The following is a 6,123-nucleotide window of genomic DNA, read 5'->3' as shown; positions in this document are numbered from 1 at the left end:
TTGCACAGACCCAGTGGGATTGCTCAGATCCATGGGGATTGCACAGACCCAGTGGGATTGCTCAGATCCGGTGGGATTGCACAGAACCTTGGGATTGCTCAGATCCATGGGGATTGCACAGATCCAGTGGGATTGCACAGATCCACGGGGATTGCTCAGATCCACTGGGATTGCACAGATCCATGGGGATTGCACAGATCCAGTGGGATTGCTCAGATCCATGGGGATTGCACAGATCCACTGGGATTGCTCAGATCCATGGGGATTGCTCAGATCCAGTGGGACTGCACAGATCCGTGGGGATTGCACAGATCCAGTGGGATTGCTCAGATCCATGGGGATTGCACAGACCCATGGGGATTGCACAGATCCATGGGGATTGCACAGATCCAGGGGGATTGCACAGATCCAGTGGGACTGCACAGATCCGTGGGGATTGCACAGATCCAGTGGGATTGCTCAGATCCACTGGGATTGCACAGATCCACGGGGATTTCACTCCCTGGCTCTGAATTTCCTCGTTCTCCAGGCTCTGCCAGCCTGTCCATCTCCTTTTCCAGGAGATGATCCCTGGGTGAGCCCTGCAGAGCTCCCTCTGTTAGTAGCCACTTCTGTCAGTGCTCCCTCCCTCCCTCCCAAACAAGAATTCCATTTTCCAAACCCCATGGGAAGCTCAGTGAGTCCCTCCTTGTCATACCATACCTGTGGAATTTGTGTGACATTTGCTCAGCCCATGTGGCACCACTCAAGTCCCACTTCACTGAGATTTCTCCCCAGCTTTTCCTGCCCATTTCTTCCTCTGGGATGTGTTTGTGTCCCAAGGGAACAGCCCAAGCACCCCTCTCTCCTTTAGGAAGGAAAATCTTGGGAGTTCTGCCCTCTCCAACCCAAAATCAAATCCTCCACCAAGCCCTGGGAGCCTGAGCATCCCTGCCCTGCTCCTTGCCCACTGAAACTCCTCCTCTCCAGCCTGGAATGGACAGGAGAGAGAGAAAAACGTGGTCCCTTCCTCCTGCTGGACATTCCCTTTGCTGCACAGAACTGTGGGAATTGGGATATTCCTCCCCTGCTCCCTCCTCGTGCCCAAAGCTCTCCCACTTCCCCATTCCCTCCGTTTTAACCTCAGGAAAATGATCTAGAATTTAAAAAGGAGGATGGAGATGGAGGCATGGATGCTCTTCACTGCTCCTAAATCCAGCTGCAAGAGGAATATTAGGAAACCCAGGTGCTGATGGATGTGGGGTAATCATGGAAAAAGAAAAACTTTTTGAGGCAAAGACCAGCAACCAGAATGTTGTAATTCAGCTTTCTTTGTTAAAAAAACAAAACAAAACAACCCAAAACATAGAACAACCCAAACATTGAACAGATTTGTTAAACCACAGACATAAAAGAATCAAGAAATACTACCAAAAAAAAAAAAAAAATTACATTGCAAGAGACATCTTGTTGTCCAAGGCCATTGGATTCAGGAGCTGCTGGCTGCCCAGCCCTCAGTCAGTGGAACTGCTGTGCTGCCAGGAACACAAACATTGGGAATACACAGCGCTTACTGGAGAAGAATTAAGACTAAAAGATATTTACCCCTTTCAAATAAATATAGTGTCATCTACAGATATATTTAAATTAGTAAAACAGGTTTTTTAAAGCAACCAAATATAACAAAATCGTAAATCAGGTTCAGGTTTTCTTGTGTGTGTTAAGAGCTTTTCTTTTTTTTCCTGTGTTTAAAAAAAAACAACAACAAAAATACAAAGCAAAGTGTCTGAAAAGTCAGATTCTCCACAGGGAGTGAGGGTCAGCCTCCCTTTGTTCTGAGGGTGGGAGCGAGGTCTGGGGACCCCTCAGGATCCTCCTCCCCAAGGGCTCTGTGGGACACGGAGCTGCCCCATCCTCTGAACAAAGCAGGAGATTTTCCCTGCCTGATGCTGATCCCAGCACAGCCACACCCCAGGATGAGGGGGAGCCCCTGTGCTGGGCTCAACACCAGCCCAAGGTGTAGCTATAAACTCTCTTTTAGGCAGTTTAGAAATTAATTCAGTGTTTAAAAAAATACTTTTTTATTTTTACTCATTACCACTTCCACAGCTGGAGGAAGCAACACCCCTTCTCAGGCAAGGAATAATCCTCTGGCTATGGGATCCTTTGGGATCACCGACCCCAAGCCACATTTCCTACCACTGCATCATCAAATGGGAGCTCAGCAGCATCCCCACACATTCCCAACCCAGTTCCAGTTCCAGTTCCAACTGGGGAGAACTCGAGCCCAGGCAAAGCCAGCACCATCCTGGGTGTGACTCCTCAAGGATACACCCAGAGTGAGGAGCCCCTGGAGCTTCCCTCAGCACTGAGGTCTCCAGGATGTCCTGGCAGGGATGAGGAGCAGATTCCCATTCCTGCAGGGATGGAAGAGAAGATTCCCATTCCTGCAGGGATGAGGAACAGATTCCCATTCCTGCAGGGATGGAAGAGCAGATTCCCATTCTTGCAGGGATGGAGGAGCAGATTCCCATTCCTGCAGGGATGAGGGAGCAGATTCCCATTCCTGCAGGGATGAGGGAGCAGAATCTGCATCCCATGAGCAGATTCCCATTCCTGCAGGAAGAGCAGATTCCCATTCCTGCAGGATGAGCAGATTCCCAGCCCTGCAGGAAGAGCAGATTCTCATTCCTGCAGGGATAGAAGAGCAGATTCCCATCCTTGCAAGGATGGAGGAGCAGATTCCCAGCCCTGCAGGATGAGCAGATTCCCATTGCCTGCAGAAAGAGCAGATTCCCAGCCCTGCAGGATGAGCAGATTCCCATCCCTGCAGGATCTCCCTCCTTGGCACCAGCCATGGCTGCCTCTGGCGGAGGCACAGGCTGGGATTCAGTCCCTGGGGTCCCAGCCAGAGCTCAGCACCAGCCTGGAGCCACCCTGCCCTGGGGCTGCCCTTTCCCAAGCTCCAGGAGCTGCTTTGTTCCAGCCCTTTCCCAATTTGAGTCAGGAGGTTGCAGAGTGGAGGGAGGAAGAGCTGGCATCCCACGGGAGCAGCCCAAGTTGTGTAAGGACAATGTTTGGCAGTTTCCTCACGGATTTGTTTTGTAATTTGATTTTCTATTAAAGCCCCAGAGCTGAAGGCACAGGTAACTTCCCAGACTGAGTGGAAACCTTCCCTGGGATTCCCTGCAGCCAGACCAGGGCTCTGCCACTGGGAATATCCCTCAGGGCTGGGAAGCCACAGCTCCAGGGACCAGCCCCACCACGGAGCAGCCCCTGGAGGAGCCCAATTTATTCCCTTGCCCGAGCCACCCACTGGAAGAGGCCTTGGACAACAACAAAGCCACTTCCCAGGAGCTCCAACCCAGCTGAAGGGCCTTTAAAGTTCGTTCAACTGTGCCAGAGTCCCTTTGAACTCCGTGGCCACCAAGGGGGCTGTTCCAAACAAAAGCCTGTTTACCAGAACACGGTGTCTGAGATGGAAACCACTGCAAATTCTGCAGGAAGTTTTAAAAAATAAAATCATTAAAAGTCCATCATGATGACATAAATCCCCCAGGTTCTTGCAGGGCTGGTTCCCCTCCCAGCTGGAGGAAGGGTACATTTAGAAAGAGGAACCCAGTGGGTATGGAAGTGCCTGGCCAGCAGCTCCTGCTCTGTTTAGCAATCCCTGCAGGATGCAATCCTGTGAACACCCCAAACAACATCTGCCAGCCTGGGAGCCTGAACTCACAACAACTGCAGAGGAGCAGGAATGGGAAGCTGGAGTCAGCTCAGAGCACAGGATACAGCACAGCCATGGGATCCATGACCTGCAAGGTCTTTTCCAACCTGAATTCCACGGACAGAACAGCCCCAGCAGGACTTGCAGGGAGCTGTCAGTGGAACAGATTCCTGTGGAACCTCCTGGAGGTCCCTGTGGCTGCAGGGTCCTGGTGAGGAGGGTTCATCTCCCTCCCTGCCTGACCACGGGCTCCAAAGAGCACAAAACAACAGGGAAATCCCACCTCCAGTGCTGCCAAGGATGGGAAACTGGGAACTCTGTCCCTCCCCTGCCCTCCCTGACACACCTCACTCCATGTTTGAGGAAAACAAGCAGCAAGGTCTTTCCCAGGGGTGAATTCTCCATACCCAAACCCATCAGAACAGCACAAGCTGGGGGCAGATGTTGCTGATGCCAGGGAAGAGCTGCCACAGCACACAGCAGAGGCCGTGGCAGCCATTTCCATGATTGCAGAAACTGCTTGTGGTCTTTTCTTTCTAAAATGAAATTCAGTTTTACCCCATTCCTCATTATCTCCCAAACCTCCAGGAAAAACCAACCCAAGCTCTTCCAGCTGTGCCACCAGGCTCTGGTGGAGGGCAGCTGTGGGGGATCAATGAATCCAGGGTGAAAGAAATCAGCTTTTTGGCAGATCAGCTTTGAGATGTGAGCTGTGAGCTGTGGCTGACCAAGTTCAGCCTTTTTGTGGCTCTGTGCTGGTACCTGGTTTAGTTTCTTCCTAAACCTCTATTGCCAAGGAGATGCTGATGAGATGCCCACAGAGGTGGGATCAGAGCCTCAGGTTAGTACAAGAGAAAATCTTCAGCAGCAAGTGAGAAACCATGGAAATCCACAAAAAGCAAAGCAAGCCAGTTAAGGATTTAATTAAAATCCATCGATTGCTTAAAAAATACGTTTTAGTGTGACAGCTCCTCTTTCAAAGCAGTGTGAAAGGGTCACCAGGAGGACACTGTGATGGTCATCACCTGATGGACAATGTGTCCAAGCCAGCCTCTGGGAGGTCTGGCCCCAATGCTGAGCTCTCTGTGGAGGGCCCTTGGTGCCAGCTGAGTCTGGGCTGAGATTCCAAAGCCTTTGCTTTGCATCCCAAGGAATTCTGCTGGTGGGTTTTGGCACTGAGAGCCCCCACGCTGAACCCAGGCCCTGCAGGAGCTGCCCTGAGACCTCACAGCCAAAAAACCCTGCAGCTGGAGTGGCAGGTGACAGACTGAGGTCCCCTCTCCTGGAGCAGGTCCAGCAGGAGCTGTGATTTCCCATCACTGCTCAAAACCATCTCAGCCTTCAGCTGGAAGAAGCCAAAACTCAAGTTCAGATTTTGTGATTCATGACCTTATTTATGCCAAAGCCTCTCCACTGGCATTGGATCTGAGATGCTCCAACTGATTGCACTGGCCAAAAACCTTGGGGTCTGCCCCCTGGATATTCCCAAAGCAGCTGCAAATCTTCATGGATTAACTCAGCTCCCAGTTGGGAATCTCCATACTGTCACTGGGAATGTCCAGTGTCACTGAGCTGGATTGGGAATCTCCACACTGTCACTGGAAATGTCCACAGTGACACTGGGAATGTCCACAGTGTCAGTGAGCTGATTTGGAATCTCCACACTGTCACTGGGTATCTCCACAGTGACACTGAGCTGGATTGGGAATCTCCACAGTGTCACTGGGAATCTCCACACTGTCACTGGGAATGTCCACAGTGTCATTGAGCTGGACTGGGAACGTCCACACTGTCAGTGGGAATGTCCACAGTGTCACTGGGAATGTCCACACTGTCACTGAGCTGATTTGGGAATGTCCACAGTGTCACTGGGAATCTCCACACTGTCACTGAGCTGATTTGGGAATGTCCACACTGTCACTGGGAATGTCCACAGTGTCACTGGGAATCTCCACACTGTCACTGGGAATGTCCACAGTGTCACTGAGCTGGACTGGGAATCTCCACACTGTCACTGGGAATCTCCACACTGTCACTGAGCTGATTTGGAATCTCCAGCCCAGCTGCCATGGAATAAAGAGCTGATTGTCTCCCCTGTTCTGCCCCAGAGCAGGACACAGGGCTGGCAAAGTGGGAGTGTGGAGCTGCACCTGGACACGGCCACAGAGCTGGGCAGGAGCTGCCCCTGCCCTAACACAGAGTGAGTGAGCACCAGGGTGTCCTCAAAGCCCCTTCACCCCACAGAACTCTGCCTCAAGGAGAACCCAGTGGGAAGTGACAGCTCCTGGAGCACCCCAGCTTCCCAATGGCCAAGATGAAAAGAAAATGAGGAATAGTTCACCAAGCCACCTGCACAAAGCACAAAGATCTGCAACAGACACAGCAAAGCAGCTCCAGTGGGGGAAGATCAGAATTCCAGG

General features: G+C 51.6%; 1 long non-coding RNA gene across 1 annotated transcript; it reads right to left on the bottom strand.

Moving 5' to 3' along the window:
• Positions 1-1,278: 1,278 nt before the first annotated feature.
• LOC141730745 (uncharacterized) lies at positions 1,279-5,329 on the bottom strand. The gene is made up of 2 exons (XR_012582377.1): positions 2,757-5,329; positions 1,279-2,645 (listed from the first exon to the last, which is right to left on the bottom strand). It is a non-coding gene; the product is annotated as an uncharacterized LOC141730745 (long non-coding RNA).
• Positions 5,330-6,123: the final 794 nt, after the last annotated feature.

Source organism: Zonotrichia albicollis, chromosome 13, assembly GCF_047830755.1.
Source record: "Zonotrichia albicollis isolate bZonAlb1 chromosome 13, bZonAlb1.hap1, whole genome shotgun sequence".
NCBI classification, from domain to species: domain Eukaryota; kingdom Metazoa; phylum Chordata; class Aves; order Passeriformes; family Passerellidae; genus Zonotrichia; species Zonotrichia albicollis.
This window is presented reverse-complemented; position numbering and strand designations above follow the sequence as displayed.